The 13,542-nt window shown below is 38.5% G+C and overlaps 1 long non-coding RNA gene across 1 annotated transcript in view; it reads left to right on the top strand.

The window, feature by feature from the left end:
• LOC123371679 overlaps positions 1-13,542 on the top strand; it is a 58,485-nt gene that overhangs the window by 19,486 nt on the left and 25,457 nt on the right. The window contains exon 2 of the long non-coding RNA XR_006579902.1: positions 7,328-7,428. This is a non-coding gene — a long non-coding RNA (uncharacterized LOC123371679). The remainder of the gene's footprint in view (positions 1-7,327; positions 7,429-13,542) is intronic.

Here is a 13,542-nt window from a genome sequence, read left to right as displayed (position 1 = left end):
TGACTGCGGAAGAGGTGGACGATAAGTTGCGAGGAGCTGACAGCGGCCACAACTGCAGCGGGATCCGTGCTCGCAGTGCTGTGGCGCCCGCGCTGTTACTGAGAAGAAAAGTGCACGAACAGATTGCCAGCTGGCGCTTTCAGGGAGGGATGCTGGGCGTGATTGACGGTTCAATGATGACAGTTACCCAAAACCACCCTCCACACAATTTCCCCCCCCCCCAGCATGCATTGGTGGGAAATCCCAGCATTCCAATGGGCGGCGGGGAGTGCGGGAACTGTGGGATAGCTTCCCACAGTGCACCGCTTCCAAAGTCGATGCTTCGCCCGTTACTGTGGACTCACACAGTCGAATTAGTGTATTTATTGTGGATACACAACTTCGACTTCATTAGGTCGATTCCAGAAATTCGAATTAAGATGAATCGAAATAGTCTTGTAGTGTAGACGTACCCTTAGTTCAATATACTATTTTTGTGACAAGTTCAGTGTACATTTTAATTTGCACATGGAATAGACAGGACTTAATTTTTGCAAGTCTCTTTTGAAGAACCCATGCCCTGCAAACTGTACTCAGAAAGCTGAAAGACTGAAGTGACTCTTCTCAAATTTGAAACTGAGATCCTAGAGTGTAGGTGTTGCAAGACCAGTGGTTTGACATCAAAGAGATCACTGTGGTGCTTCTCGGAAGTACCCAGGGTTGTGAGGCACCAAGCTCCCACTTGCCCTTAGTATAAGGAAGTCTTGTCTCCACCTGTCATGGGTCAGCTTCCTGACACATCTGGCCGAGGCCAACACAAGCACTTCCCTCTTAGCCTATGCAGGCTTTTCTGTCCCTCTTGCAGGTTAGTTGTAGGCACATTCCAACCCTTGAGCCCTCCAAGCATCCTGCTGGAATGTCCAGCCCTGGTCTGCTGGACATACACAGTATTCACAGGTTCACGGCTCCAAAGAGGAGAGGATGCCCCAGTTTACCAGATATGCCTCAGATCACTCCTCCACTTAACTCTTGGCACTTAGGTACGTTTATACTAGAAGTAAAAATAAGTAGAAATATTGGAAACAAAGAGTTACAGATACATATTATATCTTTATTGTATTTGGAACCTAGATATACTTAACTAGTTAGTGTCATGTCACGTAGGGCCATGCTCACCCAAAATCCTTCTAGCTTATTACAGCCAGACTTAGCTGTGAGCTTCTGTTCACAAGACAAGCCGTGCTGTCAGTTAGCCTCCTCAGAGAAAAGATGCAGGGTGTTTCCCTGCACCCCCAGTTATATCCCTGCTAATAATTGTCTTTATTTGTAAAGGGAGCACCCCCTTGCTGATTGTGTTTGCTGCCCTCCTCCCAACCCCTGTAGGCTCTTTCTTGTTGATTTCACAGTCTCTTGATTAACATTCATTTCAGACTGTAAGTAGCTCTACACTGTGAAGCAGACAGTATAAACACCATTATCCAGAGAGGGATAAGCATCTCTTCCATCCTACCTGACAAGAGCATGTTTATCACCTTCTAGTGACCACCCTTAACTCACATAATTTAATATCATTAGTATCTATACATAATATCAATATTATGTATAGATACATAATTTCTTAAACATTATCCATATTTCATAATGATTATGATGGCCAATGGTCTGTTACCTCTTGGTAGAGATCTCAGATGCCACCTTTAGGTATATTGAACATGCATATATCTGATCCCTGTAAAACTCCATACACCCCATTTGTCTTCTGCTAGCTGTCACAAATAGGCAATTTCATGACTGGGTTGTTAAGAATTAAAAACAGAAACCAATTGCTTCAATTTCATAAGGTAAGATATCAAAGGTGATGGTTATGAAGTCCTAACACAACAGTATGTTACATACTGTACTTCAGATGATATTCACACATATTAGGACCGGAACACAATCCATACAAAGATTTTATAAATGAATGGGTATTCTATTTCCTATCACTGAAACTCTTCAATCCAGGAAGTAGTCTTAGGAAAATGCATATGGTGGTTCTCATTAGTTTTGATATCAACTATCTGAAAGTAAGCAGAGTTACAAAAGTTGCTACAGGTTTCCTATGCCCAAAGCATTGATAATAGCTGTAATACCACTATTGATGTAACGCCAATATTTTAATGGTGACTACAGAACTGTTTCAATAAACATGGGCTTGATTGGTCCTTTGTTTGTACACCTGCACACTTTTATGTCCCTGTGCTGCAGGGTGCTGCACAGGTGCCATATGCTCATTACTCCCTTGTGAGAACAGATGGTCAGAGAAGGACAGGGAATGGCTGGAGCATTGGCTCACTCCCCCCACCCCCCAATGTGCTTGGCATTACTTCTGAGCATGCACTGGGGAGGTTGTTGTAATTTGCTGCTGGAATAGGCTATCAGGATGTGTAATCCCTTCTCCATGCTGTTCCTGGAGTGGTGAGTTTATACACTGTCCCATACACATAGCTTGTGGCAAACTATGTATCTATTCCTGTATCTTTTAGTGAAAGAGAAATGCAACATCCCTTGGGATAGGCACTTCTGCATGCTTGGTAGAGATTTGCAGCCGTTGTTATAGTCTCTCGCTATATTTTCTTTAAACCATTTAATCTGACAATTGAACAGACTATCATCCAATGTTTAATCCTTCATGGAGGTTGTAAAGTCTAAAGAAAGAACACCGTTCACTGGTAACTGTAGAACAATCAACTGTGTATCAGTGGTAGGGTGAGGGAGAGGTCATAAATGCTTTGCCTCTGGCTCTTATATGATCTAATGAGATCACCCCCTGGGATTTCTGCTCACTAGTAAGAATTCACAGGGCTCAGAAAATCCTCTCAATCCCATGGCAGGAATGGTTAATAAAACACACACTTATAAATTATTTTAGCCTTTTTCCTAAAGCTAAATGATGCTGATATTGCAGTGCCAGCTAGCGAGAGTTCAGCCCCCCCGCCCATGCCACTGCAGTAGTCTGTCTAAAGAGGCTGTTGTTTCTCTTCCTCATGCAGAATATGGAGTGGGGAGGAGTGGGGAGGAGAAGTAGGTATATTGTGGATCAGCAATTGGGCCCTCTAAATTATATCACTCTTCTTTATTTGATAATTTACAGTAATTTCAAAACACAAACCATATGGGCATCTTCTAAAATACAATTTGAACAAAGTAAGATGGAAATTATTTCCCTCCTATTTAACAGTATCTTGCTAGCATTCTCCTTTTCTAGGTCCAGATCCACACAAGCCTACCTTTCCTGGTAGAACATTTGATGATCATCATAATGGCAAGATTTACTTTGGGAAAGCTTTATAATGAGCGACCATGAAAAGGCTCAACGATAAGGTTCTGATGCTCTTTCTAGAGTTCAAATGCTCATTTAAGGCTCTGAAATATTGTATTCTAGCCAGATCTTATACAATATTCACCAGATGGAAAGAGGCAACATCTTAACTGAATTGAGCAACAATGTGATTTCTTGCAGACAGATTGCATTTCACTCCAAAGGTAGCTATAGTCCAAAACTAAGGAGAGTGCATTTGTGTTAATTTGTAAATTGCTTTGTGATCTTTTGAAATGAAATGCAGTGAAACAGATAAAATGTACTTTTTATCTGTAGAAATTCAGTGGGAATGGTAAACTCCTTTTTTAAAATTTTTAATGTTTTAATTTTTTGGTGCTACAGAACAAAATAACTGATTTATCAGAGTCTTGAGTGACAGTCTAGATGTGATTTTTGCTGTTAAATATGTCCCTAGAGCATTTCAGGCCCTGGTTCATTTTCCAGCAGATCACACACATCTATCAGGTGACACAGTGTACATCATATTGGATAAAGAATATATGATAAAATACGTGTTAGGTCTCTTCTTCGAAGTCATACTGTTAAAACTGTCCTGTCTTCTCCTTATCTTGTTTCTGTATACCCACATAAGGGCCAGAGAGAATTATAAATTGATTTGGTCAGAAATTCACTTTCTCTGCTTCTTCTATAACATGTGGCTCACTCTGGACATTTATTAAATAATGATTAGCTATCCTACTCCATCTGAGCAACAATGTTACATAGAGGGAAAATATGGGGCCCACTGTGGTCCCATCAGGAGCAGGAATGAATCAATGCTTTCATAGACACATTATGAGAGAGAGATGTAGTATGAACACTGGTGCTGGGATCACACATTCTTGTGTTTTAATCCTAGCTCTGATATTGATTTCTTCTTTGTCCTCTGGGAAATCACTTAATTTTTCTACCTCACTTTCCCCATCTGAAAAATGGGGACAGCTATTGAGAATTTATTCTTGCTTTTAAAGATTCTTAGAGACAAGCATAACTAAAATTTTATTACTTCACAACACTTTTCTATCAGATGCCAGTTCTTTTTGTATTGAGTCACCACATATGATAGAGAAAGAGGTAAGGTGGTTTAAATAAATATTGTACTTAATTTTGGGTCTATAGAGCTGATTATCATCTCATACTATATAAAGCAGGAGGAACACCACTGAAATGAATGAAGTTAGACTGCCTCAACTAAGGGGAGAATTAGGATCTTCCATTAATTTAACAAAACTAATGATTTTATAAATCTGATTTAAAGACCTGTTAAAAAGAATTCACTGTATGTCACCTAGTGGCAATATTTACATGACAATGAGACAATACTGCAGTTATGTAGATTTATTGGCAAGAAGCTGGCTCAGTTCAGCTTGGCGATGCTGAATTTGAATCATATTAAACTGTCAACTTCTGGTAGAACTTAATGGTATTTATTAAAATTGAAGAATTGTTCCATGATGAAATAATTATTACCCTTACTGAAAATTAATGCCATGTTTGTGAAGTAAACAGGGTTATATTAGTAATAGAATTTCTTTTCTTGAACAAATTATATTCAGGATTTTTTATGAATAATACGTACAATAATATGTGGTCTTGTTATAACATTGACTTTTCTAATATTCAGTATTTCTTGTTCTGGGAATTAAGTGACAAAGGAAGCTGTAAAATAACATTACAATACCTTAACATAAATGTTAGAAATATATAACTGAGAGTATCTGCAGTATCTCCCTTCTAATTTGGTTTAAGAAAAAGACTCCTATGAAAGTGTTTACATTTAAATAACTATAGGAATTAAAAAATGTTCATGTTCTTTAACTTGGACTCTGTTTATTTAGGCCCAGATTTTTAAAGGTATTTAGATATCACTGTACTAAGTGTGGCAATGCCTAACTGATTTAGATGTCTAAATCTCATTTTCAAAAGGGATTTATACACTAAGGAGCTAAAATCCCATTGAAAGTCAATTGAAGCTTCTCCTCATCCTTGTGGCATAGGAAAGCTAAATTCAAGAACTTTCAGAATCACTCCATAATAAAGCAGTGGACTTTCCAATAAACATATATTCTTTGAGACAATCACATGAAGAATTTAACAACTAATATAATCTCCTAAAATTGAGATTATATAATGCAGAAATCAGAGACTTCACAAAACAGAGCACACAGGAAGAAAACATAAGACTCTCCCGGTCAGAGGGATGAACTTATATCAACAATTACAACATAGATAAAAAGCTCAGATGGGTAGATGGAAATGGTAGAAAAAAATATTCATGTGAAAAACTTTCTTTTGAATACCCATAGGCAGGGAAAATTCTGGTTCCTTAGGTTTTTTTGTTCGTTCATTTTTGTCTCTTTTTTTTCTTTTAAAGAACTGATTGCATTTATTATGGAGTCAGATATGCAAGTAAAACACTATTTATGGGGTTCAGAGCTATACCTAGTATAGCATACCTATAGAGGATTAGCCACCAGCAACAAATGGAGAGACAAAGTCACTGTAGCAGTTTAATATCTGGGGAACAAAGAGAACTTTGTCAATTACCAGGAGAAAAAATGCTTAATATTTGTAAAATTTTAATCTTCATAGATTTCAAGATCAGGTTTACTGTCCTACATAGGAACAACTGATGGAGGTAAAGATAGCTTTCCAAGAGGAAAATAAAGTAGCTGCAATATTGTTTCCAGCAAAGGTTAAAATCCAACATGAAAGCAAAGCCAAATCTTCTGGGATTTGAAATTCAGCAAATTGATTCTTAACAAAAAATAGAGAGTGAAATGAGAAGCGGTTGAAGATAAAATTTTAGGAGTAAAATAATCAGGGCTTGGTTTAGAGGAAAAGATCTTTTATTGTAGAAAACTAGGAATACACACTTTTTGTAATCCTTTTCTGACATGCCAGATGAAGTTTTATTCTGTTTGTTTTGTATCCACCAACCAACGGCAGATGAAAGTTTAAGATATTTTTGAGAACTTATAACAGTGATACAGATAGGTATTTTATAGGTCCCTATAATAGTGTGGCTTAAAATTCTGTGGTCATTTTAGTGCCAATATGTATCTGTGCATTACAAAAACTAGCAGTTGTATTCTTTCTTCCCAATTCCCTATTGAGGGTTGGTGACTTCTATGGCCTTCTTCCAAAACTCAAGATCATACTCCAGGCTGTAGTGCAGATTGGTCTCTCTGGCCTGATCTACACTACGCATTTAAACCGATTTTAGGAGCGTTAAACTGATTTAACGCCGCACCCGTCCACACTAAGAGGCCCTTTATATCGATATAAAGGGCTCTTTAAACTGGTTTCTGTATTCCTCCCCAACAAGAGGAGTAGCGCTAATATCGGTGCAGAGATATCCAGTCCAGGTCCTGAGTCTTTGGTCTTTCCCTTGGTCATTTTCTACCTGCAGTCATTGCAAGAACTATCCTACAGATTCAGCTCTCAGGTCTCTGCTGGATGTGCCTATACCAATGTAGCTTCCCTTCCCGCAACTTGTCTGCAGTTAGAGCAACCTAAATTAGGCCCCTTACAACCTAATTTTGTTTCCTGTCACTGAATGGCCGACCATTTGGCCATCTCAGTATTTGCATTTCTGCAAAGGAGAACAAACACACACGCTGGTATTTTGTGCTGTGCTTTACCAATCCTTAGGAACTGCAAGTCATTAAAACTTTACTAAAACAACTTCTCTATCTAGAAGCTGTTAGGCAGGTTTGTTATTAAAAAATAATTGGGATCCTGAGTCCCTAAAAGGTTGAACTTAAAATCCTATAAAACTCTCAGCTCATTATGAAGCCTAATAATACTAGGTGCAATTTTCAATAAAATGTTATTTAAAATCCAATATACTATAGCTGACATTTGTGGAGAGGATCTATATTATCAGTACTGCTCTACTACTGTCATAGTTTTGTAGTATATATTATTATTAAGTATCTAATAATAGTACACATGTTTTACAGTCAGCTTGTTTTCATTCTGTAGGTGCCTCAGAGGAAGACTAGTGAAACCAGAACATTAGCAGCAAACCATCCATGGCACTGCAGGAGTTTTGCTTTGTTCTGCTGTGATTACTTCACCTACAGGTAGAAATGAAAAATCCATGAAATCCTTTTATTGCATATACCTACCTATTACATAAAATATTTGTATTACTTTGGCTAAAGGTTTGTTTTGAACATTTATGCATTATAAACAAAGCCATTTTTTTGCTCACAGTGCTGTTCGTCATCTTCTCCTCTCCTCACTTTCTACCCTATTCTCTAAAACATAGAAAGCATAAGACTTTATTTTGCTCTTGGATTGTTTGTGTCACTGCTGGAACTCTGCAAATGAAGCACTGATGTGCAAGTACCAACATCCTCCATTCTTCCTCAAGAGGAACACTATCCCTAGGCTTAGCATACTACCAGTATGACACACACAGTTGGCACTCTCATGCTTTGGAAAAGTGAGTTCAGTGTTCAAGGATTCTGCATACGTTACCTGTCCCATGTATCAATAACCTTTTGTTTTTTAATTGTTCATAAATGTTCATTAATTTTTGTCACTAATGAACTTATTAGCTCATGTACAATCCATTAATTATTCATTTGAAGGTAATTTATGCATCTGATTTTTGCATCCTGTATTACTGTTTGTTATATAAACCCATCATGTTACAGTCCCTCCACTGATTCAAATTCAAGATCTAGGCTCACCAGAGAGGTGACTAATGACTGTAACTGATTACAGGTTTCCTTAGTAAAGGAAACTATAATTTAGTAAGCAGAAATATTTGTAGTGCAGTAATAATAAGGTTTTCAGGACTTGAATTAAATGGTCTATTAATATTTAATTAAAATCCCTTTAATTAAACGTTGTTCTTACCTCATTGACATGTGATCAAAGAAAACCCATTTTGTGTGTTTTTGTAATTTTTATTTAAGAGCATAAACAATTATATGGTTGACTAATATTTTATACTTCACTAAAGTACTGAGTGTTATGAAAATTAGATTGAAATTATATTAATTAAATTATTCAAATCAAGGAGTTGCTAATACAAAGTAGAACTGGTTAACTAAAAATAAAACAAGACCAACAACTGCTCAAATCAATGCATCAGCTCAATTAGTAATCAAATCACAAAATTAACATAACACAAAGATTGCATGGTTTACTTAGTCCTTCTCTTTCTATTCCCTTTACTTATCAGCTTGTACTTTCAACTGTGGAAAAAATGGGGTTAAGGTTTGGATATTTACGTACCTCAGGGGACCTTAATAATCTGTGGTAAGGTTTGATTTGAATCTAGGTTAATTAACGCCCAATAGTAATTAATTTATATTATGGACTATATGTCCTAGAATAGTCAATAACAGTGAAAATCTCTGCCCAAGAGTATTAATTTGATATGAATATATGAAAGTTGTGTTTAGCTTACATTTAAAATAAAAAAAATAATGCTGAAACTTAGTTTTAAATGTGAAAAGGTGGAATCTGAATTAGTTATTTTCCTTTTAGAAAAATGTTTAATTAGATGTCAGTTCAAAGATCACTGAAGACAAAAATGTACTCCTAAATAAGATGGAAGATGCGTCTCATATGGTACTGATATGCACATACTGATATTTTACTAGGAAAATAATTTCAAAACTGGAACTAGACTGTTATACAAAAGAGGTGTGGAAACTGTCAAGGCAAGACTATTCTCTACAGCAAATTTGGTAATCGCAGACTAGATCACTTACTTGGGTTTTTGATTGCTAATTTCTTTTAGTGTATAGTGTAGTGTAGTGGTTTACGTAAATTAGTCATAACATTTCAGTTCAGGAGAATAACCCAAACATTGATCAGGAAATAGAGACAGAGCACAAATTTGGGGAGGATTTTCTGGACCAGCAAAGTACCAGAGGGGTAGCCGTGTTAGTCTGAATCTGTAAAAGCAGCAAAGAGTCCTGTGGCACCTGATAGACTAACAGATGTCTTGGAGCATGAGCTTTCGTGGGTGCATCTGACAAAGCACGAAAGCTCATGCTCCAATATGTCTGTTAGTCTATAAGGTGCCACAGGACTCTTTGCTGCTTTTACTGGTCCAGCAAAGTCACCTTTGCTAGATGTCCCCTTCCGACTTTTTCCCCCCCTCCCCTCCTGTGGACTTGAGGGGTCTCCTTGGCTGATTGCAGGACACAAGGGTGAAGCAGAAGCCTATTGGCTCCAGTGCAACCAATGGGATAGCTTATAAATTCTTCCCACTGCCTAGGATATCATTCTGCACCCAGAAGTAAAAGTATTCCCACCCCCTTTTTGGAAATAGGGTAGGCTTGGCTTTGCATCCTTGTTGTGGGCATTATGCCAGTTACCCTTTGGGGGACCAGAAGGAATTTTTTTCCTCACTGCAGATTGGTTTGGGTGAGTACTCCGGGGGAGATGGGGTACTGCCACTCTGATGCCCAGCAGGTAATGGGCAGGGCCTATCATTTTGCCCCACCTTGTTCCCAACTCTTTTCATTACTGGCTTTGATTGATCAGCCAGTGTTGCTGGCCAAAGCCAGAAAGGCAAAAATTCAAATGCAGATACCTGAGATTGATATAAAAACCTCAGCTCAGGCAGCTGCTTTTCTACCATCTTAGGAAGCATCACCAGACTGCAGAGCCCGTAGAGAGCAATAGAAGCTACTGGGGAAATAGGGAAGGCAATTGTAGTTCCCACCAGACAGGGATTGGGAGCAGCATATCAAAGGATCTGATGGAGCAAGTGAGACGTGCATGCTGCCTGTCTGTAGGAGTACAGGTTCCAGAGTAGCAGCTGTGTTAGTCTGTATCCACAAAAAGAACAGGAGTACTTGTGGCACCTTAGAGACTAACAAATTTATTTCAGCATAAGCTTTCGTGGGCTACAGCATCCGAAGAAGTGAGCTTAACGAAAGCTTATGCTGAAAAAAATAAATTTTAGTCTCTAAGGTGCCACAAGTACTCCTGTTCTTTTTGTAGGAGTACAAGAGCACAACAGCATCCCCTGCAGCCAGAGAAGAGTAACGCCCAATAGTAATTTATATTATGGTCTATGTGGAGAACTTAGCAATTGGTGAATGAGAATCCAATATAGTGCAGGCCATTTACTCACTTCCCATCTCCCACCGGGACCCATTATCCCAAGGCATCCTAGTGAGGGACCAAGGTAGCTACACTAGTCTGCTACAGGAACCAGACCTCTACAAGGGTGCCCCATGCACAATCACAATACCTATATATTTAAGTGTCACTTTCCTGTGATGTCTTGATGTTTAGGTTGTACCTGTCATGGCATTTACCCATCACTAGAACGGGTTGAAATTTTTCATTCAAAATGTTTTGTTCATGAAAAGTAGCCATTTTTCAAAAATGAAACTCCCCCTCTCCTCAGTCACAACTCCTCCCAGTTTCAGGTTTTTTTTCTTCTTTGCCCACTTCTTTTCAGGGACAAAATGGAGAGAAGAGGGGGAAATGTGTGGAGGGAATAACAGAAAAAATAAAAACTGAAAAAGGCTTCACTTTTGAAAAATGAAAAATGTTGGGGTTTTTTTCTGTTTTGTTTTTTTAGGGGGAAAGTGGGATTTTTTGTGACAAGGTTTGAGAAAATATATCTTTATTTATTTATTTATTTATTTATTATTTTTCCAGAAAGCACACTCCCCATTTTTATGTCTGCACTACCCATCATCATCCTATGTGACCATGTTGGTACTGTGAGTGGGTGGAGCTTCATTTGTGGGCACAGTTTGGGACAGTACCACCACTTTTTTCCTCAAAATTTGAACCCCAAGTTAGCTGTGCTGAGAAGATGAATCTGAAGCATATAAAAATTGTGCTACTATTCTTGATTACAACATAATCCACTTCTAACCTTTTAATGATAAGTGGTCTTGATAAGATGAGCATGAAAGATCTTGAGACTATGCAAACATTCATTAAAGTTAATGAAATTATCTCAGATTCTAAGCTGTATGAAAAACACTTCACAAAATTATGCATCTTTGAGTGTCAGATGAGATCAGTACAATGCTTTCCAAGAATCGTTTAATAGTAACTGTTTGATCACAAGACAAGTTTGAGGTGCATAGAACTAAATGCAATATTCAACCAGACCCAAAGTCACACTGAGAGGGATTATTATCACACTTAAGTGGTATGATGCCTCAGCACATGCAGCCCCAACCTGCAATGAGGGGTTATACATTTTAAAAAAAAAGATTTTTCAAACCATAAGAATATCTTTAGCAAAACCAAGGATTTTTTCTGGAGAGACCATTGTGCTGTTGCTGAGCCTATGTCCTTCCTCAGCCGGTTGATCAGTACTCCCAGTCCTGAGCTTCTGCCTGAGTCCTATGGTAAATTTCATTTGAAGGGAGGGGAAGGAACTGAGGGTGGGGATGCAACTGGACTGACTAGTGGGGAAAGAATCTAAGGGTATGTCTACACAGCAGCTGGGGCTACACAGCCTGGGTCAGCTGACCTAGACTCAGGCTGCAGGACTGTACAATTGCAGTATAGACATTTGGGCTCAGGCTGGAGCCTGAGCAATGAGATCCTGCAAGGGGTGGGGTGGGGGAGGGGAAGTCCCAGTGCCTGAGCTGCCTAAAAAGCAGAGAGAACTGGAGGAAAAGCCAGAATGTCAGAGGTTCCAGATAAAAATCCAGTAGCTGGCAAAGATTAAATTGTTTTTGTTGGAATTTGTTGAAATCAAAACCTTTTTGTGGAAACAGGTCAATTTTGATGAAATTCTACCAGAAACCAGGTTTCTTGCCAGCTTGCCCACCCAGCTCCTTGGAAGCACACCTGGTTGGCTGGCAGGTGTGTAAATGTAAGCCTGGAAGTACTATGAGTCCCTGCTCCAAAGCTCCCAGCTTCTTAGCCAGTATTTCTGGCTCCAGCATAGTCCATCAGGCCACCTGCCAGGGAGCTGGGGGTCCCAGGGCTTCCAGGGTCTCCTGCTTTTGGGCAGCCTACCAGACAGAAAATATTGTTCCTTCTTAAAGACATTTCAACTGTTCCTTGTTTGTGCAACAATATAAAAAAGAAATGTAAGAACTCTCGTTTGTCAATTCATTCCTATTCCTCTTGTGCACCAGATGGCAGAACTATTGCTGATCCATACATATTCTCCATTGAATAACTTCTTTGCTACAGTAGTATGTTCCAGAAACTGAAGTTTACCCATCAGTTAGTGGTACGTGTTAGCTATATTGCACTATAGTATTGCTCCTCTGTTTGTTTTTCCAGGGCTTGTTGGGTATGCAGTTTGTGTGTATAGGGACTTTGTGCCTAGGGGAGGTTGGCTTCTATCACTCTGCAGACATGGGTCATCTAGGAACTGCCTGGAGTTCTGGAGCTTTTACAGCAATTAACTATAGTTAATGACTTTACACGGAAGGCACTTTATACATGGAAAAAGCCAAATGGCTGAGTCTTCCTAAACCAATGGTTCTCAACCTTTCCAGACTACTGTACCCCTTTCAGGAGTTTGTTTTGTCTTGTGTACCCCATGTTTCACCTCACTTAAAAGTTACTTGCTTACAAAATCAGACAAAAATACACAAGTGTCACACCACACTGTTACTGAAAAATTATTTTCTCATTTTATACCATATAATTATAAAATACATTGATTTGAATATAAATATTGTACTTTTCAGTATGTAGTAGACAGAGAAGTAGAAACAAGTCATTGTCTGTATGAAATTTTAGTTTGTACTGACTTCACTAGTGCTTTTAATCTAGCTTGTTGTAAAACTATGCAAATGTCTAGATGAGTTGATGTACCCCCTGGAAGACTTCTGTGTACCCCAGGGGTACACATACCCTAAACACACATGAAACAGACTGATATTTGCTTGTTCTTTGGCTCCTTTCTCCCTCCTGAGCCATGTTCTGCTCTTTCTGTATCCTTCTCAAGGGTTTGTTGGATCTTTCAACCTTCTCTTACCCCCATCATGTTTGTTTCTTGGGAAAGCAGCATTTTTTTACTCTGTTTGGGAACATAGTATTTATCAATAATATAAGACTAGTTTATGATTACTAGTTACCATCTGAATAATTAATCTAATAATAATTGTAGTAATTTCTAAAAGCATTGAACTGGTAGAAATCTAGGGTAACTCCCAAGTCAGTGGAGTTTTTCTGGATTTATTTCTCAGCTGCTATGGTGAAAGGCAGTAGTACAAAATCTTAAGAGGCAG

This window comes from Mauremys mutica, chromosome 5, assembly GCF_020497125.1.
Source record: "Mauremys mutica isolate MM-2020 ecotype Southern chromosome 5, ASM2049712v1, whole genome shotgun sequence".
In the NCBI taxonomy this organism is placed as follows: domain Eukaryota; kingdom Metazoa; phylum Chordata; order Testudines; family Geoemydidae; genus Mauremys; species Mauremys mutica.
Note: the sequence above shows the minus strand (reverse complement) of the source record. Positions and strands in the feature narration are given on the sequence as shown.